Source organism: Polyodon spathula, chromosome 6 (assembly GCF_017654505.1).
Source record: "Polyodon spathula isolate WHYD16114869_AA chromosome 6, ASM1765450v1, whole genome shotgun sequence".
NCBI lineage: Eukaryota > Metazoa > Chordata > Actinopteri > Acipenseriformes > Polyodontidae > Polyodon > Polyodon spathula.
In genome coordinates, this window is record NC_054539.1 from 16,062,900 (window position 1) to 16,089,862 (window position 26,963).

The 26,963-nt window shown below is 36.6% G+C and overlaps 1 protein-coding gene across 18 annotated transcripts in view; it reads left to right on the plus strand.

Annotated features, from left to right (window-relative positions):
• LOC121316915 (protein 4.1-like) overlaps window positions 1–26,963 on the plus strand; it is a 99,944-nt gene that overhangs the window by 10,123 nt on the left and 62,858 nt on the right. For 6 of the 18 annotated variants that reach the window (XM_041252266.1, XM_041252277.1, XM_041252286.1 and 3 more), the window contains exon 1: window positions 6,961–7,076. The exons of 2 other annotated variants lie outside the window; for them this stretch is intronic. The gene's annotated coding sequence lies outside the window, so the exon portion shown is untranslated. Of the gene's footprint in view, window positions 1–4,109; window positions 4,301–6,959; window positions 7,077–12,683; window positions 12,754–16,052; window positions 16,374–22,276; window positions 22,376–23,603; window positions 23,709–26,963 lie in introns of those variants that run through there. 10 more of the 18 variants (XM_041252274.1, XM_041252275.1, XM_041252283.1 and 7 more) reach the window with 7 other exon arrangements.

Genomic DNA, 26,963 nt, shown 5'->3' on the forward strand with positions numbered 1-26,963 from the left:
AAACTGTAACTTTACTGCTGTACTACTTGCAAATGTTGTAAAACAGGACACATTTTGTGGCTTGAAATCTAGGGTGTCTGCATTACAAGCTGCATTAGAAGCATGTCTTACGTAGAATTCTCACATTTGGTTGGTTTATATTGCAAACTTTAAAAAAAAGAAAAAAAGTAAAATATATTTTATTGATGTGTAACAAACACGTTTTTTATGTGAAACACGTTTTTTTGTGAAAATAAATACACTTTAGATATAAATATATACATATATATATATTATATATATATATATAAATATATATATAAAGATAATATATATATATATATATATATATATATATAGTTATAAGCTTTCTCTCCAATTACATAACCGCTGCGCTACACAGATTCACATCTTAACCTTTTCAACAGACTAGGCTACTATTTACATTTACCCTATCTCACTAAAGTTTAAACTATTTTGCTATTCCTATAATGTGCATGTGTTATTATCCTTTAAGTCATATCTGAAACAAAAACACATTGGAAATGTGAAAGAACAGCAATTAACAAAAGTGGAGATTTTCAGGCACAGTAAAAGCAAATCGAACTTCCATCAAAAACACAAGCCAAGTTAATAGAAACAATAAGGGCAACCTTGACCCCCACCGCTTTGACAGTTGTGCTTATTTGCTTGGTTGCCCTAAATGTTTCTTCTAGCTTAGCTTGAGTTTTTGATACAAGTTAGAAGAAACGACTGGGGCAACCTTAGCCCTCATTGGTTTTACAGTTAAGAACATAAGAACATAAATAAAGTTTACAAAGGAGAGGAGGCCATTCGGCCCATCTTGCTCATTTGATTGTTAGTAGCTTATTGATCCCAAAATCTCATCAATCAGCTTCTTGAAGAATCCCAGGGTGTCAGCTTCAACAACATTACTGGGGAGTTGGTTCTAGACCCTCACAATTCTCTGTGTAAAAAAGTGCCTCCTATTTTCTGTTCTGAATAACCCTTTATCTAATCTCCACTTGTGTCCCCTGGTCCTTGTTTCTTTTTTTCAGGTCGAAAAACTCCCTAGTATTTTCAATACTTTTTAGAATTCTGAATGCTTGAATCAGATCGTTGCATAGTCTTCTTTGTTCAACACTGAATAGATTCAATTTTTTTAGCCTGTCTGCATATGACATGCCTCTTAAACCGGGAATAATTCTGGTCGCTCTTCTTTACACTCTTTCTAGAGCAGCAATATCTTTTTTGTAGCGAGGTGACCAGAAGTGAACACAATATTCTAGATGAGGTCTTACTTATGCATTGTAAAGTTTTAACATTACTTCCCTTGATTTTTCACTTTTCACTATTTATCTGAGAATCTGGCCTTTTTTATAGCTTCCCCATGTTGTCTAGATAAAGACATTTCTGAGTCAACATAAACTCCTAGCTCTTTTTTATAGATTCCTTCTTCAATTTCAGTATGTCTCATATGATATTTACAATGCACATTTTTATTGCCTGTGTGAAGTATAGTGTACCTTACACTTTCCTCTATTAAATGTTATTTGCCATTAATTTGCTTACTATACCAGAATCTAAGTCATTAATGTAGATTAGGAATAGCAAAGGACCTAATGCTGACCCTTGTAGTACTCCACTGGTTACCTCGCTCCCTTCTGAGGTTTTTCCTCTAACCAGTACTTTCTGTTTTCTACTTGTTAACCACTCCCTAATCCATGTGCATGCATTTTCTTGAATCCATACTGTGTTCAGTTTGAGAATTAATCTTTGTCAAAAGCTTTCTGGAAATCTATGTATACCATGTCATATGCTTTGCAATTATTAAAAAAGTTTGGAGCTCAGTGAACCACATCCAAGATTAATATCTAAAATTATATTTTTACTAATGATTTTGTCTTCTTTTTTTTCCAACTCCAACATACTATGATGGACTTAATGGCCTCAAATGGTTTTGGGAACTGGAACAATTGCTTCTGGTAAGTTTATACTTCAAACATTTACACTTTGCTCATTCATTGACAATGAAGGATTAGCACGATATTTTTAAAAGTGCCTCTTGATTGCTTTAGAATGAAAAGCGCTCCTGCTTTCAAACCCACCAGTTTAAGATTATGTTCCAACCTGTGATCATATCAAAAATAGCTACATAATCTAATGGGCCTGATATAAATATTTTGACACTTTGATATTGACTTAATATTTGTTTTTAATAAGCACTCACACTACTGAGATGTTGATAATGGTGAATACATTAACTACATGGGTTGTTCTTAACAATAAAAAAGCCAGGGCCTGTTGCCAGTATACATCCCTGTGTTTGCGTATTTGTTTTTGTCTGAAATGAGATCCACTAATCGGCAAGGTTGGAAAATACATTTTGAAATTACAAAATACATTTAATAAACAAAACAGATTTATATATAGTTCATCCCAACCAAAAGGGAGAGTAGCAAGCAAAAACCTTTGACTATTCAAACAGTATGTATTTAATGTCTAACATTAGTGTAGTTTTCAGTACACATTGATGTACTAGACTGTCATCCAACAACCAATTTCTTTGGGGGCTGAAAATCAAGCCAGCAAAAAAAAAAGAGACACTCAACAGGAGCAGAGGAAGGTAGAATGGTATTAAAGTGTATAAACAGCTTCTTTATGAAAGGGTATTGCTCTAAAGATGCCACCTCCTTCCTTGGGTCTGCAAGAAAATGAAGAATCAGCTCAGCTTTGTTGCTTGTTGTAGAGGGAGTACTTATCTGGGAAACATCTTTGCTATCCATAAAAACAAAGAAATCAACTTCTTCCTCTTCAAGGGGTCTCCCAGTAAAAGATTCTGATACAAGACCCAGCTCTTCAGCAGCCTGAAGCATTAGTTGATGGAATCTTGTGGTGTCTCCAGAAAGACAGTGTGGTAGCCAACGTGTCATTATTGATATAAATTTTACTCCCAAGACGAACTGACGTGTGTGTGTGCATTTATTTATTTATTTATTTATTTTTATCGAATACACAATCACTATAATTAAATTTTATACAGCTGCAGTTTAATATTTAAACTATTACTGACAATGTATTTTGGAGTATTTTGAAATTGCAAAATACTCAAGAAATGTATTTTCGATACAAAACACAAAATACTTCTAAATTTGCATTTGCATTACAAATTACAAAATACAAATGTAATGAAAATACGTATTTTAATTACATGTATTTTCGATACTGCCCAACTATGCTAATAGGAGTCTGTCTGAGTTTGAGTTACAACAAACATTTAGAGTTTGAGTTTTAACAGCTGACCTTGGTTTTTATATTTTAAAAAAAAGTTTTTATACAGTACTGGGGAATGTATGCTTTTTTTTTTTTTTTACTACTCCATAGTTGTGGACATTAATACAGTATTGATGCAGTTTTGGATTCATATTTTCCAGTGCACTTCTCCAAAGTTTTTTGTTTTAAATTTTGGAATGTTACTAGTCCAGTTTTGCGAGCCATTTAAAATGTACTATTAACAGTAGGCCTGCAGGTATATGACATGTTACATGTGTTGGCAAAATGTCTAGATGTACACTTCACAAAAGAAGGCTCCGTATATAAAAAAATAAAAAATAAAAATATCTTGTCAATGTTATTGGATCCTCTTAAATTAAACAGAAGTGTTGTGTGATACTTAATTTGATAGTATTTGCATTGAGTGCCCTGTTAAGAGCATGGGACTAGTTGCCTAATTTACATTTTATGCAAATGACAAAGCAAGAGAATTTGCTTGTAAATGATACACACACACACACACACGCACACACACTGCAATGGATAGATAATAAATAGAATTATATTGCTGAGGTAAGTTCCAAGAAACATAACTGCATCAGCGTGATTAAAGATTAGTGGGTCCTGGCTAGTATAGGCACCGGTTAGTATTGTCAATTCCCAGAACGCTATAGGGATTAAAACTGTTTTTCTTTTGGATTTTGGAATGCCTCTGCTTTTAGCCACTGCCTTGATTCAGCCCCTCTGAAACTTATTGTTTGTCTACGAACTGTGTAGCAAAGTCCTACTTGCTTAGAAAAAAATATTGCCATGTGCTGCTGCACCACTATTACTCAATGAGAGACATGGTTATCAAGATAAAAAAAAGCCATTGACCTTGCATGGCTCTGTTAAAGAAACAATATTTTTGTAAAAATGGAAGCAACCACTGCATTAATAATGAAGAGTGCCCTTGTTCTATTCTGAAGTGGTAATTCATACCCAACTATTGATCCAAACTGTCTGCAGCATTGTAATGGATATTGGATAGGACAGTCTACTGTTAATGGTAGGTACTTTTTAACACTGTTGTTTGCAACTCTTGAAACGTGAGTTATAATGATTAACTTAATGTTGATTTGTAAAATACAAACAGTGCAGTAAGTGTTAAGTGAAGACAAACAAAGTAGCAGTTGTCTCTTTGTTATTGTACAGATCTAATAATCAACCCGCATTCTAGTTTAAGAGAAATGTGCAGACAAAAAAGAGATTTTGATTAATTGTATTATTTTATTTTATTATTTTACTTTGGTTAATTGATGCCCATATTGAAGTAAAGGTTTTTCTTTAGCATTTTCAATCGATATTATTATGGCTTTCATGTGTTTTGTTTTAGTGTGTTGCCTGTATTTAAATCCTTTATCTCTAAAGCCGTTTCTCTCGAGGTTAGTACGAAATGTGTAATGGACAATAGCTATGGCTGTACTGACACTTTCAATTTCTGACGTGCCGTTTGTCAATCCATGCACTGACCTAAACAATTTTGCAACATAAGAACATAAGATCATGAGAAATTCCAGAACGAGGAAAGGCCATTCTGCCCACCTACTGTATGTTCGCTCGCTTTGGTGCCAGAGTGGTCCGTTAGTTAGAAAGTTAACATTCTGTTAACTTTGCTATTTTGTATACATCATCATGTATAAATTACCACTGCTGTCATGTAAACTACTGATTTCCTCTTCAATTTCCTTTTACCAATATCATTTTGAAAAAACCCTTTTGGATTAAGTTTACTATCTACTGCCACTTGTTTCTCTAGCTCTCTTTTTGATCTCCTAGTCTGTTTTTTGAGGTGTCTACAAGCCTCGCTGTATTCTATTTGTAAGGCTGCTCCCTTTGATTTAACAGAAATATATTATTTTATTTTATTTTTAATACCCAGCTCAATTTACCCATTGTGGTTTATTTTTCTTCAGTTTACCTTTTCTCATTTTTGGGATTAATGTATCCTGAATTTCGTTATTCCCATAATGTCATAGTTATCCACATTAACTATGGCTAAAATTCTAGAAATGTATTTCTAATGCTTCTTTATTTAAATGTAGACATTTACATTTATGAGCATTGGCAACGATTTGGTTGCACTTTGTTGTTTGCTGTGTAGTCTGTAGTGTAACTCCCCTTATCGCCAGCCTCCCTGCCCTCCACTTCCCTAGTTTAAACTCTGCCTAATTCCTCTGTAAACTCTGTTAATTATTTTGCAGGGCCTCCTCACTCTGTTTACCTATGTCGTTTGTTCCTACGGGAACTACGACAACTGGATCCTCCCCAGCCCAAGAGCCTGTCCACCTGTGTTGTGATATCATGCACCTGGGCACAGGGGAGGCAACACACCATTCGAGACTCAGGATCATGGCTGCACACCTGACTATCTGTTTTCCTAATGACTGAGTCCCCTATGGATATTGTTGCCCTTTTTAATTTCCCCCCGGGGGGCTGCCTCCGCACCACACCCTCCATTGTGCTTGTAGTGTCTGGTAAGGCTGTCTCTCTGAAGCGGGCAATCCTGTTTGGAACATTCAGCTCTGCAGAGGCTATTTTTAGAGGGATGCATTCCTCTTCCTTGTAGTCCATCCCACAATAACGTCATCCCTACCTGTTATTGACTGTTGTTCACATGCAAAGAACTGTTTTCATTTGTCAGTTCCTTGCATAAGTATAGATTAGCAACAGAGTATGTCGCTAGACCAGAAACCATGCAAATAGCATCTTAACTAACCTTCCAAATACTAACCTGTAACATTAAGCCTAATCTCACACCTCTTGTATATCTAAGCATCCATTTAGTTGCAGGACTGTGTGTCAAGGACACCCATAGACTTCCATAGCCATGACTGCTGATGAATAAACTTATGATAAATTGATTAAGCAGTCGAGTCACTTTTTTATGTTCTTAATCCACAATTGCTTTTAAACTTTAAACAAGGACACTTGAGTGCCTGCAGCTGTCTCTTGAGTATCCACACAAATTTTAATACTGTAAAGATATATTCAATATCAAACTGTACTTTTAACATAAACACAATGACTGTGCCATTTTCTTTTTACTTGTTTACATGTAAACTGTAGTTAATCTGCCATGTTAGTTCACTCAATTGGTGTAAACATCAGAAAATTTTACATTCATTTAACTTCACTGTATCTACAGTGTACTATATGGACAGCAAGTTAATATCCATGCAATAACAACTGTTGTTGTTATTTAATACTTGTAGTTATGTTTTGATTAACTGGCCTCAATCTATAGCGGTAAATTTGTAACTGTTCCTCGCAAAAAGCATAAAGAAGCAGCTTCTATCAGTTTCTGTTCTGCCCAGCGATGTCAGAGTTTGCATAACAAATTATTTTGCTCAAACGTATGTATGTGTTACATATGGCACGTGTTTCCCTTTTTTAGCTAGGCTAAATCTGCTAAAATTACTGCATATATTTCCCAACTGTAATACTTATAATAGATAGTAGTGGGCGCTATTTCTCCTTGATCGTTCAAACTGAAATGTGTCTTCATTCGCAGTCGAGCATGTGGCAACCAATGATAGGCGTGGCACTAGATAACAGACAGTACCTTTAACCATTTACATGTTAGCGTATGTTTTAAAGCGACAGTTAGACCAATGAGCGTGGATAATGGGCGGGGAGGATGGATTTAATATGTTTGTTTTTGGGGGATGGGGGCTGGGTTCGGTTGAGTAAAGTTACCTCCCCGCCAGATTTGTTCTGGGAATTTCAATTTTAAATTGTGATTGAAGGTTGAAGCAAATTGTTACCATACAGCAAACTTTTAGGTAAGTATTTTATACGTATGCTTTTTTTATTTTTGTTTCTATCGGTTAACATGACATAGAAACAAAAAACGTTGGGAGAATTCAATAAATCCCATGCCTACTACCGTGTGCTGACAATATACGCGTGTATATACAATAAATCAATGTGGCCATATGGATACTGTGTTTGGTCAAACTTATTTGCAGTGGTAGTGCAGAACGTTGCATTTTAGTTGTGCGTTTTTGAAAAACAGTAGAACTAAGTAACTTTTACATTTGCATTTTAAACACATCCTGTAGTTGTTTTGCATGTCTAGTATTTCGTATTATTAATTTTATCTCGAGTAGGTAAATCACTCTGTCTTATTAATATATAAATATATATATATATATCATATATATATAATATATATATAGAATATATATATAGATATATATAATATAATCTCGTTTTCTTTATGTGCCAATACTAGCATTCGACCATTATCTCCATCATCATGTCGTCTACGTACAACAATGCGAGTAAACTGTCAAGAGCGATAATCCCTTAATTGACTTTACATTTGTAGTAAACACTGTATACAATAAAATATGTTGTGTCCTTTATTTCTCTGTGTAGGCTAGCACAGTTGTCATGCAAATGTGTATGTTTCTTTGCTACTACGCTAATGTTTAAAGAAAGGATCGTGTGAAATGCAGTTAAAATAAAACGAACGTTGTGCCCTAGTTAGAATTTGGACACTGAGTGACTACATCGCGTGGAGCTTTCTGCGTTAATAATTTCATTGTAATGTAAACAAGCCACATACTTCCTGTACTAAATGATACCTAGCTCGTAGTTATTTTTATCTACTGACACTGTAGCAATGTATGTGTTTTCTTTACTGAACAGCTGGTCATATTACCAAAAGTCTGAGCATGTATTTAATAATATTTGTTACCTGACATTGTCATTGCCTGTTTTGTTATATTGATTGCCTGTGATCTGTTTCACATTTGCTTGGTTTTAGTGCTCTATCAAAATAAATCATTTGATTTTATTTTTTTTCCCCACTTGAGAAACAAACAAACAAACAAACAAAACACACTCCACGGCGCCATTTTAGCACAGCGGTCTACTTTGGTTAAAGGTTGCTTCACGTGAATGCCACCTGATTTATTTCAAGCAGCATGTTTTAATGTGAAATATGTTTTTTGTGTGTTTTGTTATGGATACTTTTGCAGCTGGAATTAGGTTTGGTTCTTACTAGATCTGTATTATGTTACTCGTGTCAGGAAACGTTTATTCATTTGGTTATGAGGGAATACTGCAAATGTTTTTGTTCATTAAAAAAAAAAAAAAAAAAATAGTCATCCACTGTTGCTGGCCAACAGATATTAAAAACAATTACAATAAAGCATGCCCCAATCTTAGTATTTTTATTAATGAAACCGGGTGATGGTATGTGTGTTGTGTTTATCATCCGTACAGAACGGACTTTAACCTCGCCCACACTTGTACTGCCTGCCCACCTATGCCCAAACGGTATTTGGATACATAATATACTTTTTTCTGTCTGGGCTATGATCTGACGAGTTCATTTTTCATTTTTCAAAATGACATAATGCAGTGAGGTAGATTTAGTATAAATCACGAATTTGAGTGTAAACAAAAACAAGTAGTCATGCCGTCAAAAACCTATAAATACCTCCAATGTTTTGATTCAAACACATGCTCCCTTGAGAGAAATATGTTCAACATATGGAAACGTTGGGCAGCTGGCTCTTGGATATATATTTTAAATATATCAATTTAAAATATTCCCACTTGGCTTTCCTCTCCATCCAAGTTGTGTGTAATGATGATCTCAGATTCTTAATGTAAGGGAGTGGTTGCAGTTGACTTGTTTTCTTGAGCCACAGCGTTTTATGTTGGCCATCTGTTAAATGAGCTGTGGTATCTGAAGAGAATTTCAATCATATTGTACAAGCTTTTTTGGGGGGGTGGTAGTGGTTATGGATACAGTTCTGAGTAAAACATGCTGGTGTAAAGAGGTGTATAGAAACTGATCAGTAGTTAAACTGTGCCAAAGCACAACTGATACTTTTCATCTGGAAAAAAAAGTTCTCCATACAGCTACCACGACATGGATTTCAATGTAAATAATTGTTATAACAACAGTTTTACCGTACTTATTACGCTGCTGCAGTGCTCTACCCTCATTCCTTAGCATTTAAGATTTAAGACTTGTAAATTTCCTTTCCTTGCTCTAGATCTGTACCGTCAGTGCCTTCAAAATACTGATATTATTAGAGACAAGTAAACCACTGTATTTGTGATTTTAGAACAGTACCTCTATTAATAGCTTATTGGTTTATATAATGCAATATAGAGGAAAAAAAAAGAAACATACTGTTGTAATTGCCAACAATACAGAAAGAAAACAACATACAGCATATCCCCACATTTTCATTTCTGTATCAGTTATCTGGCAGAACAACAATATGTCGGGACCATAAGCTTGCTCAACAGTTTTGCTAATAAAGAGGGAAAGCAGGCAGACCTCAGAGTCATGTGGAGGTCCTTATCATGGGCGGTGGCACTGATTTCACTTCACAGACATCTCGCAGCCACACATTACATGTTTGTGCTCTTTGTCATGGAGCTGTTTTCCCAGATGTTCACACTACATCAGTTTCAAGTTGAGTGCTTTTGAAAAGTTTTATAGCCTTAAGACAGTACTGTACTTTCCACACCTACCCCTTGTGTATTGCTAGCTGAGTTCAAGTGTCCATCCAGTTTGTGTAAGCCATCCAAATCCTCTTCCACCAAAATAAGAGGACCAACCCGTATGCAGGCTAAGTGCTTTACAGTAAATTATGTTCTTAACCCTCCATGGTCTAATACTGGCTATACACCGATTTTCATTTGTCATTTTTGTTGTATCGGTTGGTGGGTGGGGGTGTTATAGGTTTTTATCGATTTTAAAACCCCAAGTTATAAGTAGGGCTTCTGATTACTGATCAGGCTGCTTGTCAACAGTGTCAAGAGTTATTAATACAGTATGATTTTGGTCTTGTTATCCACATTTACCTTTTCAGATGTATTTCACTTGCGAGTCAGGTTGAGTATCATCATGAGGCCGGTTTTGACTACAGTCAACACATTTACTGGACAATTATTTTGAATGTCAACTAAAATGACAGAAATAATTCCTTGTTTCAATACAATGCCTCTGCTATCAAGTGCTAGCGGTTTGCATAGCTGCATTTACTGTATGGAGATCATCAGACGCGTTCATGTGTACATTATTTGCTGTGTTGCTAGCTTCTAAGTTTCTGTCTATAGAGATTTCACTGCCAAGTTCTTGCTGACTAGGTGCTGCTGTGAACACTATTGAGGGGGTATGACCCCTTGACACACTTCATTTGTACAGTATGCCTTCTGTTTAAGCTACTCAAGATGATTTGTATTTACAGTACAGTCACCGGTATCACATTATCTGGCACCCTTGAGTCTCTGTGTCCAAGTACTGTAGGATCTTCACAGAAGTTAAAGCTGAGGTTACTCACCTGTTCTAAACAGGGCCTTGTCTCTGGTTTCTCAGTACAGCAATAATGCCTGCCTACTCTACTCTGAACTGATGCAACAGTGTCATCAGTTATTTATTGAAAACAATGTAACAGATTATTTCTGTACCTTGAAAATCGGCACCACAAATCACCTTACAGCAGTGTGCTGAAGAATAAAAACTCATTCTGTTTCCTGCTGTTGTGTTTTTCATTTTTTACCATTCAGACATACTGTCTTTCCCGTTACAATAGATTCTGATTGAATAATGTTGTATAGCAGTGCAAATATTGCCTCTGTTCTTTCTGCAAGTCAGTATGTGCAGATGTTCAGGGGCATTTAATTTTAGCATTTGGTTTTGTGGCTAGCTAGTTATGTAGTTACAGTTTTCATGTAACTTGCAACACCTGCACAGCGTGAAAATTGGACTTGTGTTTCCACTGTCATAGATTGTTCTACTATATAATACTTATACATTGCCTACTGTATATAGTTAGCTGCTTATCCAAGAGTGATTTTAACCCTCGCATTCTTTAGTACAAGTTATTTAAAGTGTCAGTCTGGGATACGGTACAGCAGTAAAATTTGATGGCGGGCCACTTTTCATTAAATTTGTCAGAACTCAATGAAGCATTTAAAATAAAAATGTATGCTACTTTTGAATTGTGTTTTATGTTATTCTGCGTTGCTGTATATCATATGAGGATTCCAGTACCATAGCAAGGCATAAATGTATCATCACAATCAGCAAGTGCAGTACTTTAGAATCCAAATTGCAGAACACTTAATTTTCTGCTTACTCACAAGAAATGTATGAAGGTCATATGGAGAATCCCCCATGACAGCACTCCTTGTGGTAATATTAAAATGAAGTTCCTCTCTTTCACAGATTTTGATACAACAATGGGGTGTTCCATTAAACATTGTAGCAAGCCACATATTTGCCACTGACCCTTTAGTACTGTATAACAGTAGCTAAATCAGTAATTGCTAAACCATTTGGAAGGCTTATGGAACAGTAATATCAATACATTTTCATATTTTAGAACTCCCACTTAGAAAATACCTTACAATGATGGACATGTTGCTGTCATTTCAGAATATTTACTACCTTACTGTTGACAATCTGCTCACGATACATTTAATTTACAGATGAAGACAGTCAATGCAATTTGAGGTGACCTGAAATGAAATGGAACATAGTTTACCGTAGCAGGTGTTTGCTGTTTGAGCTGGACCCTTAACCGTTGTTATTTATGTGCTTGTTCTCTGATACAACCATTTACAGTTCATTAAAAAAAAAAAAAAAAAGTTGAATCACCATATCTCAGCCATTTACCCAGCTTTGAAATTAGATAGGATAGTTAATGAAGTCAAATAGCTGCATACGTTTGTGCCTGTGGTTTTGGCTTTTTGCCATTTGTAGCTAAAAAGAGATTATCTGCACGGTTTGACATTGGCAGGAAAGAGTTGATGTCGAAAGTAAAGTAGTAATTTGGATTAAAAGTAGTGGTGAAGATAAAGGTCTTTATGCTTTAGCTGTTCCCTGATACCCAATTTTCGACATTAAAGGAAGACTGAGCACTCTTGTAATGTGAAGCAAGAATATCAAGGTCTACTTTTTGATACTTTGTGCCCTATCAATCGTGATAAAAACATTGCCTAGTTTAACTGGCATGTATTGCAGATAAGATAAAGGATTTCATTGGATAGCAATTAGATTTTCAATTACAGTAATACCAAGTGAATGTTGTGACCATTTGGATTATACCCTGGAAAACATACCAATTTGTACAATAAGGATGTAAGAACATTGTCTGCCATTTTGTCTAAATAGCCTGCACAATCTGATGTTTTTTTATTTGAACTGTTTATCAAGGGTATATTATAAAAGTGAACATGATTTTTAAACTTAGTACTGTATATGTAAAACTACAGTGTTGAATCCAAAATTGAGGCTTTTGGGTGCATGGTATAGACAGTTTGGAGTTCTGATGGCCACACAGTTCTAATCAGTTTTGGTTTTCCTAGAAAAAGAATGGTTATTAACAGACCTGGCAGGATGATCAGCTATGACAAGCTCTGCAAGCTGTAAAAACAAGACGTGCAATTCCCATTTCTGGTTACACAGGGAATGGAGATTGGAAGGTATGAGAATGTCTTTACTCCTTCCCCCTTTTAATGGGAGGAAATCAACCTGATACTTTCATTCCTGCTGCAGAAGCAAACTATGAATAATCACTGCCTCTCATTTTGTTTAATGCTCTTCAGTACCAAACTTTTATTTTTATTTTTATTTCCTTCTTAATCACATACAAAAATTTGGTAATCCAATTCTGTTTACTGTCGTAAACTACAGAACTTCCATAACCTGAGTGAATGCCTTTTCCGTAGCTTTGCACAGCCACTTTGCAGCTGCTGATCTTGGTCTGCCTAACCAAGATAAGTGTTAATCGGGTCTGTGAAAACAGTCGATATAGGTAGTATATGCATATGTAGGGAACTCTGTATATATGCCTTTTTCAACAATTCTCTTGCAACACAAACAGCTGTCATTTTTGCCTACCTAATTAGCTCACTATACTTTTATTTTTGTGTACCCCACACAGTATGGTGTCCATGAAATTCAGTCAAATTCTAAAGTTAGAGATTCATGAGAATACTTTCAGAGAGATACTGTGCTGCTTTACAAAAGCATATTTAATCTTTCTACTGTAACTAATATTAGTAATAAGACGACTGGGGTCGATGAGACCGGGAATACTGGGAATCAGTTTTCATGCAGTACTGATTTTTTACATGTATTTTTAAGCATGAATATTATACAGTGTAATGCATCAATCAGATGTTTTAGATGTAAAGTTCTAAGTTTCTTTTTAGTCAATAAATTGGAGAACATCTATACTATAATAGTAGACAAGATCATGTGCTGTGGCTCCTGGGGCATTGTTCAAGTGAAAAACGGTGTGTCCAAATATTAAACTAAAAACCAGTACTGTTCTTTAATCAACTTTCAGCATAAAACAAAACATTAAACCAGTGACAATACTCTGCGGGGAGCCTTGCAAGTTGAAGTGCTGTATCATTTAAAAGTAAAAGCACATTTCCATGGGAAAGGATGGAATGTGGGACAAAGGCAGATTTTCCTCGCTTCTCCCATGGGCCAGAGTTCAAAAACTGCAGCAGATTGCAGGATGGCAGAAATCCCCGTCATGGGAAAATAAAGTGTGTCACTGTCACCCTGTTTGAGCAGTGTTTCAAAACTCTTCTTTTTGCTTCTAAAGTAGATCTGATTAATACAGGAAGCCTTACAGTTATTTATGGAAACACAGAAGTGGTTGCGTTTCAGTAAATGGATCTGAAGCCACACAATACTGTACAGTAACTGTCACACAATTCTCCCAAAGGCCTGGTCACAAGGGCGACATTTGTCGACGGCAACAAGGGGGCGACAGATGTTGCCGGCTTGTCGCCTCGTGCGACCATCCTGGCGACACACCGGTGGCACATCTCCCACTAAGGACGATGTTGTATTTTTCAGGCAACACAAGGGCAACATTTTCAGTTCCAGCCAATCATATTTGATAGTAGTGTCACATGATAAGGCTCGACCATAATGTCAGACAGACAGTGTATATAATGCATTCTGATTCCTGCATTCTACAGGCATGCAGTACAGTGTGTATGTGGATAAGTGAATGTTAATGCCCACGATTACAATAACATTTAAGCTATGAAAACAATTCTACAATAATAAAGTACACGTATAGCATATTTTTAAAAATATGTTTTATTTTAAATTCATTTGCCATGCATGCAGTTATGGAGGATAATTTGTGCCAAAATTAAGAAATAGATACATAAGTTTATCTTGTGTATTTATTTATTTTGTTTGTTGTAATGTAATTGGTAAATTTTTATGTTGTAGTCTTCCTTCGCAGCATGTTTAGGTCTTGTGACAAAAACTTGCGTTATGATTGGTTTGCATTATGTTGTTGCCTGTGTGTTGCCAGGTTGTCGGCCGCAGGCTTGCCTCTCCTGTGACCGCAGGCTTGTCTCCCGTGTGACCGCCTCAAACTGCAAGGCAACAAATGTGTTCCTCTTGTTGCTGTTGACAAAAGTTGCCTGTGTGACCAGGCCTTAATATTCCACCCTGCTGCGAAGTTACACACTAGCGATTGATTTTCAAAGCTTGGTAAATTAACAGTATGTTGAGCAAAACCTATAATAAGTTTATCAGTGTAAATAACATAATCATTCTCATTGAGTAAAATGGGACATCACATGTACAGTAACTCAAAATACAAAAGCAAAGCTGATAAATAGTTTTAAAGTTGATAAAGTACATTTACTCAAAATGCACTTACAGTCCTGTACCAAGTTTTGAAAATAAGGCCGTACTGTATGTTGCTAGAGCAACTGTTCTTGATGTTAAAGATCCTGCTGTAGGAGAGTACCTTCCTTTATCAGACATGAACAAGGTTGGAATTTTATGTAACCTTATTTACATTCACTATACTGGCGTAGCTCACAATGTTGTATTTGCTTGTTGTTGCTGTGGTTGCGTATGCAGTGACATTTCTGTAGTCTGAGACCGCAAAGGCTAAAAGGGAAGTATGGAACTGTTTAGCCTTTTAAAAAAAGTGAGAATGACGTGGATGTTTTTGGTACTTTTTTTTTGCAGCTGCTTGCATTGTTTTTGTGGTGACTCGTGGATATTGTAACCATGGCACTTGCATCAAGTGACGCACTGTTAAAAGTGATTTAATGTCTTACTGTAGCTAGATCAGAGTAGTGTTGGTAGACACTTGTAGCATACAATATTTATAAACCTGCTGTAATGAGATGAAGAACTTGTAATGTTCATTAAGATTAGAAATGCTGAAGTGCAGATAAAGCTGTGTCTATTTATTCATGGAGTTACCATCTTGTTCAAAACCATAAGGGATTCTGGTGCTCTCCTGCCACAATAATAAAAAAAAAACACTGGCTTGCAACGAAATAAGCTCTTAAAATAACCCATGTCTGTATTTGACAGTAGTCACAGTGGAGTGTTTACAAAATCAGCACTTTATTGTAGTCTGAAGAATACATAGTTTATTTTGTTTTTTCATAACTGTTGTCTAGATAATGTACAGTAAGAGAGTCTGAGGTAATGTACAAGTCATGTACAGTGATCCCTAAAGTAAAAACCCTGTATTATACCGTGTGTCCAAATGTCTGTAACTGAATGGAATTTCTTTTTAAAAGCATTTTTGGTTTAGCTAAGAGTACTGCAAGTACCTGTGTGTGTGGTGTGTGTGTGTGTGTGTGTGTGTGTGTGTGTGTGTGTGTGTGTGTGTGTGTGTGTGTGTGTGTGTGTGTGTGTGTGTGTGTGTGTGTTTCCAAAATGATCTGGGAATCATTTTTGTAAAATAAGCTGCCAAAAACAATTTTGATCCTAAAATTATTTTAATATACTGTAATAAAAGCATGCTGTATGCTGTTCTAGAATCTTGTTATTGTTTGTTTTAAAGAGCACTCGCTGATAGTGCTTTAAAAAAAAAAAAAAAAAAAATCTTGTTTTTGTCTACAGGGGTTCATCACAAACAATGCAGCACCACAGTGGCTTCCCTGTGAAAAGCAACTTGTTTGTGAGCTAATTCCTTTAGCACCAGTGTGGCTGGTGTCTCTTGCGGGCCAGCCATGTGACTGATGAATCTGAATCTGCCATGCCTGGCTGCCATAATACTAAAATAAACAAGGAGTTTATCACTGACAATGACCAGGTATGACTGACACTGATTAAATTGTAGGGAATGAAACGCTCAAGTCTTTCAGGATGAATAAAGAACAGGGCTGTGTGAGCAGCAGTCAGGATGCATTACTGTTGAGGTACAGTATGCATTTATGCATGTTTAGGTTGTCGGTTGACTGGTTGTCCTTAGGAGATTTTCTGCATGAGCCTTTATTGAGGCTTATGTGCAGTACATCTTGCTGTGAAGTATATATAATTAGTGTGTTTTTAATGAAATTGATACTGGATCTAAATAAAACTAATGAAACAAGAATGTGAGTTACTGAAGGAGCAGTAGTTTTTGTTTTAAATGTGCAATGGTGTCATTTTAAAAACATGAGTGTAGGGTATGTTGATGCATACTAAAGTGAACAGTAGTACAGTACTTTGGCTGTTGCCCTTTTAGGTCTTGCTTTAATCCTATAAAGATGATGATAATGAACAAACATTCTCGTACTGTGGCATGTAGTGGATTAAACAGACTGTGTTGTAATACGGTGGGTATAGTGTGGTGCAGACCTGCTTTCTTGAGGTATAGAATCCTAATAGAGCCCAGTACTTGTAACAGATTATTCTTTGTTGTTGCATAAAATTCTGAAACTTTCAGCAGCCTACATTCTGATATTATTAGTGAGAAATTGCAACTGTTGTAGTACAGATAGTAATTAATTTATTTTGCCTTCATTAATCTTTTATAGTATCTGATTTTCCTGTGTTGAGAGATTCATGTTTCTGAAATGCCCCACACAGCTGAAGATGGTACACTCAGTGTTCAGTAAATAAACACATTTGTCAATGAAAGTCCATTTTGCGGCTGGCTTGTCTCAAAACAGTCAAAAGCTGCGTACCAGCAAGTAATGTAACAGATAACCCGTTCATGTAATCTAAATGCAAAATGAAACGCACACTTATTTGTGCATGCAAGTGGGCCTAGTAAGTTTGTAGTATCTTAACTTTGTCTGTTCTTGGACCTCAGGTGTCAAGTTTTACACATTTTGACTGCAGTCTTAGGATAGACTGTGAAAAGAGATGTGTTAAGTATGCCAGGGCTGGCTCCCAGTGCAATCTTCTTTGGAGACCTAATCCGCAGGGCAGGGTGCTACAGCCAGCATATTCTTTCTGCACGATGCATAGCAAAAAAAAAAGCTGCTGATAGACTGTTGGGGAATAAGAAAATGCAGGCTGCTGTTCAACAAGAAACAGATGCTTGGCGGGGAGCCTTGGGAATTCCCAAACCAGGAGACTGACTTAAAGGAATTGATAAAATTATGACCTCATGTTAATAACTCTGTTGATTTTGTTGCTGTAAAAAAAAAAAAAAAAAAAGTTAATGTTTAGCAGGTTACAAAATATTTTTGCTGCGTAACGTCATCAAGAAAAAGCCAAACCTGTCCTGTGTGGCTGATTTGATAGCCTGTATATTTAGTCCAGCAGATACGTTGAGGATCACTTGATAGCAGTGATGATGGTCACTTGCTGTGTGTACGGCACAGAGGAATTGTTGTTTTGACCTGATGTGTATGTGACCCTCATTTGACCCCTGTGGTATACACTTTGTATACCACAGGGGGCAAATGAGGGTCACATACACATCAGGTATACACTGCAACCACTACCCTGTTTTAAGAGCAGCAAATAAACTAATACTGATTGTTTGATTGAGATCAGCACAAATGTCAGTCTGGTAAGTAGTCAGCAAGGCAGAACTGTATTAGCAAACTTGGGAAGCTACAGTAGCTAAACAATGTAGCCTAATTTTTATTTTCCAGCAAAAACAACACTTTATAAGGGTTATTCTATATTGCAGCTGTTGATCTGGTCTTTGCCTTATGCATACAGTATATAGATAGATACAGATAGATAATGTACAAGCAGTGGGTTAAGTAGACTGAGACTCAAGATACCACGATACACACAGTTAAATGTCTTGGTTTGGGAAGGTAAGGATTGTGAGCGGTGTTTTATGTCACGGATCAATATTCATCAAGACTGAATCTGTCTTGCACAGAATTAAAAAAAAAAAAAAAAAAAAAAAAAAGATGTTGCTTGGCATCTTGTGCACACATCAACTTTTTTTTTTTTTTTTTTTTTTAAATCTTTTATTAGGAAAGGTTGTGTTTCTGACGTTTCCTGATACTAAACTGGGGAGACAATAGTATAGAAGTCAGTTACTCCTATTTTAAAAGCTTTTAACGCTTATCAGTGGAGTCTGCTAAATAGAAGCAAAACCCAATAGATACAGTAGGTAACCCTGCATACCAACCAAATGTCCCATTTACAGTTCGGCGATCCAATCATATTTAATCCCCTTCAGTCGTAGCATACTGTATGATTCTAGCACTGTAGAAGTAGTTTTTGTGTATATTGCTCCTTTAATATTTTGCTATCTGACTAGAAGTTTAATTTACTGTCTATATAGTCTACTGTAACTGTGAATAACCAAAAATTGAATCAGAAATAACATGGAAGCACTATAATTGCATCTGTACAGTATATTGATGATTGTGGTATGTTAAAGCTGCTGAATTGTAGCACTAAGATGGGGAAAAAAGCTGCAGCAGGCCAGAGGTTAAAAAACAAAACCTTAACTGTACAGAAGTGTGAGGCGAGAGTGTATTAAATGGAATGTCCAGACAGTAATTTATGTGTACAGAAATAAAATAATTTATTTTTATTTTCTATACACCACAAAAAGGATTAAATAACAAACGAAAAAAACAAAATGGTGTGAGGGAAGGAGTGCAGGGGTGAAATCCAAAACAAACTGATGACACGTCTTTAATTTGTCTTCGTCGTGACCATAAACAAAAAAAAGACAAAAGAAATGTTAGTATTTCAAAAAAAACCCGCTGCACAAAATCAGTATCTCCCTTCACCGTGACTCCTCCTACTTTTTCTTTCGGACCAACCCCGAACACAGTAGTACGTTCCCTTTAGTATGTAATGTCCCGCCTCTGTAGTCAGTGGAACACCAATCCCCAACCGACACGTGTCCTTATCCTTCACTTGACTCCAGTGGCTGGAAGTTACATACTCGTACTTCCGCCCCTCACCAAGGTGCCGCCCCTCAAAAGATGACTTTTGCCATGGTCACGAGATCTTGGTAAGGGAAGTCCCGAGTTGGTTTGATGCCACCTACTGTCGGGAGGCTGAATCACAGACCGAAACCCCTTTGACTCATCACAAGAAGTTATACACTACATCCAGTACATAAGTCTTAAATGTACAGTATACTGTAACTCAAAACATTCAATCAAGATAGCCATTTCTGAAAATAAACTTAAAACGGATGATGTTTAATTAGGCCACCCCCCTGTGGCGAGCTTGTATGAATTAAATCCTTCACTGCAGCACCTGCTAATATTTCATAAACCGTATCAGCTGACCACTTTGTATTTTCATTGTTGCGGAAAATCTGTTGGAAGGCACCCTTCACTTAGATCTGTCACCTACTATACTGTAAGATGGCTACCAGGCTGTATTGAGATCTTTTTAGTTTCTGGATGATCCTGCTTTAATTTCAGTTCTTTTATAAGCTGCAGCTGCCATGGTGTCTGCAGTATATATACTGTACACTTTTAGTTATTTAAGGGGGAGGGGGCACAGTACCTTTTATGTAATGTACTGTTGCAATGAATGAGTTTGCAATAGTTGCATAGTAAATTACAATTGCTGTTTTGTCACCAAAACCTTTTATTGCTATTGAAAAGTTTGCTGTTGTTCGTTTATTTCTTTATTTTTGCTGCCGTAGCTAGTGTTGCTTGGCCAACCAAGAACCCGTTTCCACGAAGACTCATCAAAAACACAGCAGATCCAACATTTGAGATTTATGAGGATGGCAGTCTACCTTAGTATTGGTCTTGTTACAGTAGTTAATACTATTGGCTCAGTTGAAATAAGTTTATTTTGGGAGGTTCATTTATCAATTTCAGGAACATGATCATGTGGATAGAGCCAAAAGTACAAGCTTCTTTTTAATTCATGAAACTGTTTGCTCATGTCAGTGGTTTAATAAATGGATTACCATTCCATGCCAGTAATTCATGTACTGTTTTACTGTAAAAGTCAAAAATATACTCTGAGCTTTGTTTCAATGCCTCCATATGCTGGTGTAAAATGTTATTAGACTAATTGTTTGATCGTTTGAAATTGCAATCACAAGACCTACTGTACTGTACACTATAGTTGGTATTGATAGAGATTGCCCTTGATATATGCTCTGGATTTCTTTTTGTAATAGGAGATGGCATATAATGTGAAACCAATGAATTAATTGTTGTATGTGTATTGTTTTTATAGTAATTGGTTTAAAACCAGTGTTTTTACTGTTTCTTGCGAAGAACAAGTATCTTGTTACTGCTGCAAAGAAGCTGGATTAGAGTAGAAAACTGGCATTGTTATTGACAAACATGAATCCCTTTGCAGTAACTTCTCTGTGTTTTGCAAGGAGACGGAGCACCATGTCAAACAAGGCACAGTCCGTTTGAATTGAGGGTCTGGTGGCAGGGAACAGCCAGACAGCAGTTCTTTCATATTTGTAGCCCTGCACCATTTTGAACCTGTTGATAGAATGATGTTTTTTAAACGGTGACACTGTACCCTGTGTGTTTGTATGATTCTGTTTTAGGTTAAAGTAGACCTGTTGTGATTCTGCACCCTAAATGTTTGACGGTTTTGCTGTCATTTGTACAGTTAATACTGTCACTTATGGCTTTGACAGTCTGTTTTAGCAGAACGCTGTGGATGTAGGTCACCTACTTTTTTCATGGTGCTGATACCTGTCATATGGTGTTTATATTCTTGGCTGAGATGCATTTCATCTTTTGAATTATTTCTGTCAGAATGGTGGCTACTATAATACTGTATCTATAGTATACTGTGTTTTTTTCTCCGGCTTAGCCCCTGCTTACTGTACATGCATGAACATTTTAAGCAGTAACAATGGGTGGCATTCTTCTATAATCTGTAGACCTCCATGTTGTGCACATTTCTATACTGTATTGGCAATCCTCCCCACTCCCACACATTCCTTTTGTCCTTTTAATGAGTTTTACTGCAGAGGTCGTAGTACGAAACTTCAGTTTCTATGTTCAATAATTTATTTATTTTCATTCTTTTAAATTACTTGATAACTGATAATAATTTACCCAGCAGCAACATAAGCAAGTTGATAAAGTGAAGGGTTACTGTAAATGTGTTAGAATACTGAAAACTGTTTTCTCACAAGAGTTTGAAAGGGGAACTGGAATGAGACTAAAGCAGGCTAGCAGACTAAATTTTATATTTTCCAAAAAAAAAAAAAAGAGGAAAAAAATGATCAGGATGATGTGGACGTGTGGGTTACAGTGTGTAGGTGTAGGGGTAATTTGCAGATGCTCCAGACAACGACAAACACCAAGTTTTTTGCTGGTGCCACTTCCCCTAAATACCCTCTGTCACGCCCTTTCTCGGTGGCGCGGCCAATCTGTGACTGACACATCGCCTACCGCATTAAGGCAATGACTTCTGGTATCGTGGCCCCCGCCCCATTCCTGGTTGGCCGGCTTCCGACTGACCCTGGAATGAACTGCCAAACCATCCATTGCGGGGCACTCGGCTCTGATTTACACAGTGGTCTCGCAGATCGGGAGGGAGATTGTTGACTAGGATTCATTCGCTCTGTCACAGAAACACTCCTATAGTAGTTCCCCCCCCCCTTCCTTGCTGAGTTTATGAGAGTTTGAAAGTTAAAGGCAATGATGTAGATGGATGTGTGCAGGGCTCCCTTGTGCTCTACAGGATTGTAACTAGAATGAAAAACCCTTGTCATTTGCATGGAGCATGCCCTCCTGGCAGCGTCACTGCTTGGGTGGGGTCTGTATTCAATAAGCATTTTGCAAGACTGCTGGAATTCAGTGGATTATTATGATAGGGTGCAGTAATAGACAAGTTTGATCTACAGTGAAAGCACTGGAGCATTCAAATCAATAGACAAGGAGACACATTCACACCACGGTAGGTGCCATGTGCTGCTGCTTGTGCTTTTTTTTTTTTTTTTTAATTTACTGTACTATAGTGCACTGTACTGTACTGGACTGCAAGTGTACTTTTTCCAATTGCTAATCCTGTCTGATCAGCTAATAAAAAATAAAAATAAAAATAAAAAAAATAAAAACACCTTAGGTTTTTGAATAAATGCAAATAGACCTGTCAAAGAGAACTGTAGATACAACGCGGTGGTCAGGTGGCTTAAGTTTAGCCTTAATAAAGTGATCATTTGTGAAAAATGATTTGCCTTTGCTTCACTTGGAATAAAGGATTTAAGTAATGGTGTGCAAGATTGTTTTTCCTATTGATAATGACAAACTCCGCCTTCCTTATTGGTTTACATGCTTACTGTACTTTCAGTTTCCATACAGTTTTGACATACTGTACATTACCTGTGGTGCTGTATTGCTGGGTTTCTGATGGTAACCACTTGAATATACAATGAATCTGTTAGGAGTCAGTTTCTTTGTGAATGCTTGGATACAATTAATTCTGTTCTGCTGTAAAACAAATTAATGCAAAGTTATTGGTTGAGTAAAAATGTGTGGAGTAACTGTTTTTAGTTGTGTGGAGTACTAGCTTATGAGAGCAGGTGATTTTTATTACCTTACAGGAGGTTTTGTGTGAACTGGCATCAAAGAAACATACAGTATTTAAGTGAAAGAGTTGGCTTTTTTTTTCTAATGCAGAACTCGTACAGCTTCAAAACTTTTGTGCTTGTGAAATTGTTTTCCATAAAGCCAGTTTTACAAGCAGTTTTCTGAATAAAATGGTGAACTGGGTTCTGTTCAAAGAGCAAAAACGGAAGACAAAATGTCCAGTTAGCAATGCAGTACAAAGCTCTAGCTATTTGGATATTTGTGGTTTGAAAGCACAGGTTGCATTGAACAGTCAAGGCAAGCAATATTTACGAGCTGAAGTCACAGAAACGTATGAATTGCCAGAGCATTCTCTGGGTATCCACAACAGTGCATGCTACGGAGGGGTTACAGTACTGTGGGCGAGTTAAAAATCAAAGGCACTGTATGGATTGAGTCTGCTAACCACTGTAGTGTAAGCCATGGCACACCAGATCTGTTCCTTCATCCAGATTTAATGTATGGAGTTATTGCACCAGTATTGATTTTAATGCAACAGCTGACTTGAATGCATTCTGTTTTTGTTCAATATACTGTAGAGTATGCAAACACAGCTGGTGTTCAGAGACATTTAGAGGGATGATGGAAGATGCTTTAATGGACGGCATCTGGCCTGCAGTGGACTGAAGCTGGTTAAATTCTAAAGAAGGTTGCAAACAAATGTTAGTAACTTTTTAAGTACAATAAATTGAGTAAGTTTTGAAACAGTGTGAAACAATAACATTTACTGTATATAAAGAAAGATGTACAGAACTGCTCATATTTCACATTCAACCATTTCTAGAACCCATGTGTAATGTTTCTCCGGTCAGACAATTCTGTTTTCAGAAATCACCTGACCAAAGGCCTCTGGGAGTTCACATTTTTATCACTCGTTTGGCTGCAGCTTGAGGGGAGAGGGTGGAGAGGGGGGTGCTTATTCGCACAGGATATTGCTGTAACGTGTTTACTAGGAATGTGCTGTAAACTGTACTGTTGCTGTAATTTTTTTCTTTTCTAAAATAACCCTGACCCAAAGTGACCATGTCACATGACAATTTACGGTAAAATGTGTACTTTTTAAAGTGCTGAATTTACATTTCCCTTAGAGTAACGCTATATTTAAAAATAATTGGGATGACTGTAAATGATTTTGGCCATAATGTCATTGTAGTCAATGACACCTTAAGGTGAAGCTGATTTAAGCCATATTGTTATTTAATTATTTATATTTCTGGCAGTAGAGTATGTACAGTACAGTTGACGCCGTGTTATCGGGACCCCTCGGGAGAAGGAAAAATATCCAGAGTAAGCCGCTGTCCAAATTAAAAGATACTCAGTTGAGATGACCTTAGTCGCACTTTTTTTTATACTTAATGAAAAGAAAAATAATAAAATTGCATTATGATTTCAATGTTAAATAATTTAAAATGAGTCCTGTTTTTTCATTTATTTCTAAACAAAAGTAATCGCACCTGCGATGTTGACACGCCAACTTTTCTTTGCAACAGCAACCCGAGAAACCACAGAAGACCCCAGCTCCTTCAAGAGTTCAGCCTGGTTTACGCAAGTCACAGCATAATCACTACACTGGGCTATGCGACCTGCCTTGCTTTGAACTGTATCCCAATTAAACAACATAAATAGCATTTGGAAGAACAGTCTCCCAGAGTTGTATCCCAATTAAGCAGTAATCCCGATTATCAGGATACCGATTAGGCGGCACTGACTGTACTGCATGGGTATATTTTAATTGGTGTACAGTAACAAATTGCAGCATTAACATTTGTCACAGTATAATACTCTTGGTATCAATCGTTCAATTCAACACTTTGTATTTAAAAGATTATTTCAATTACAAGTGAATGAGCCAGCTTTCAGTAAGTAAGAATGTGGCAGGTTAAATCCAATACTACTGTTCTCAAATGCTTATAATGATTGACGTTGTCAAGACTAAGTTAAGTGTTCACAATGTTTTTGTTGTAATGCAACCTTCTATATAAAATGCTGTATAGGCTAGTAGTATGAAATTAACATTATGTAATCTACTCATAATAGCATGAAATAGTATGATTTTAAAGGGAAGTGTAGCACTAATGGAAGTACTTGTAACATACCATTATACGTGCATGCAGTATACACGCTGCTTATCTGTGAACCAAAAAAAAAAACACGTGGAGCAGAATTCACCACACCCCTTTTATGTGATTCACTATCATGTGTTGCGCAGAGAAACTAATTTAAATGAAACACAAAAATATACATGAACAGATTACAAATCTCGGAGAAGTTTTAAATGCGTTATTTTATTACAAGAAACTATCTTTTACTCGTTCCCGATTACTTACATTTTAAAGGAGACCGTTTTATGTCAGACAGTAGTGACTAAAACAGACACGTATGCAGTAGGCCCTGCAATTCTCTGTAGTGTAATATTGAATAGATTGTATTCATGTGGTAATTTAAAACATTCTAAGCACTACAATGGACTATAGAGTATATATTTTTTCTTACTGATAATACATTATTGCAGTGTTTTTGACCAGATATTTATAGGACCATTATTGCACACTAACAAGACTTACTGTAATAAGCACGATTTATAAATTGTCTCTGTGCAGTAGAAGATGACATCAACTGAGGTTTTCTCTGTAGAAAAAAATTAAGTTCTTGGCAAAATGTGTTTAAACATTTGTCAACTTGACTTATAAAATGGTTTTACCTTTAAAAGTGCAACATTGTCTTTGTACTGGTAAATGATACAGTACTGTACAGTATGTGGTCTGAAGACTTCAACATGTGCTCATTCACAAACAATAAAAGTCAAGCTTGGGAGTTGAGCAATATGCAGATCATGGATCAAGTACTGTACTTCGTTCCTCTGGCACACTGCAAACCTTCTGAACCACTGAATTACAGAGTAAACGTTCCACTCGACCTCTTGAATGAAGTCTGTAGAATTGCAACACTAGAACAGTAAGCACTAGCAGAAGAATCCTTGGAGTTACAGCACACCGTTGAGATTTGTTATGGTTACAGTGGATTACTACTGTAGCAGTGAGGCTGTGTGGCAGGATGCTCATCGATTTTTATTAGTCTCTTTGCTTAAAGAAAAGAGGATTTTAATTTTGACAGCTGAGAGCACCTCAGTTCCTGGACCTTGTGGATAGTTACTGTACTGCTGGGGACAGTTTTGGTTCTGATTTTGCTACAGTAACACACAATGCAAATTCTACAGCATGCAAATGGTGCAGTCTGCTTTGATACTGTAACGTGATTGTCTTTGAAGCCAATACAGTTTGGGTGATATACTGTACACCCACAACTGTAGCGGAGAGCCTTGTTTGTTTACATACCAGGTTGTATAAAAGACTAGTGAATGAAGGTACAGTACAGACAGTGTGCATTGAGGTTTTTGGAAACTCTTGATATAAAGTATCTGCCTGGTAAAGGTTACCCTGTCCATGTAGTGCACTGTAATATGTTTGTATTGTTAAAACCTTAATATATACTGTATCTAGAGAAGAGCTTTGTTAATTGCAATGAAACTTCTTCTGGGACACACCACTGATATTATTAATATCAGATTTGAGAGTAAGACATCCGTCTGTCAAACACACATTTTTACATGGTGATTTTACTTTTTCATGCTTGCAATACGGTAGCTTTAATTTGGAATTTACAGCCACGGTCAGAAATGAATGTCACTTACATGCATGCTTCTCGTTATGCTACACTGTAGCAGAAAATATTTCCTTTGAGAGTTTGGCTATACTGTTGCAGCTGACTGCAAACACTTTTAAAGCATCATTAAATACTCTTTAGCCAGGTCTACCAAGCTAGTCGCAGCTCATTCTGTCATACTCTGTTGGTCTCTTTGTCTTTGATTTGGGTGTACTCAGCTGTGACTTTGTGATGCCAAACTTTTATAGGAAAGT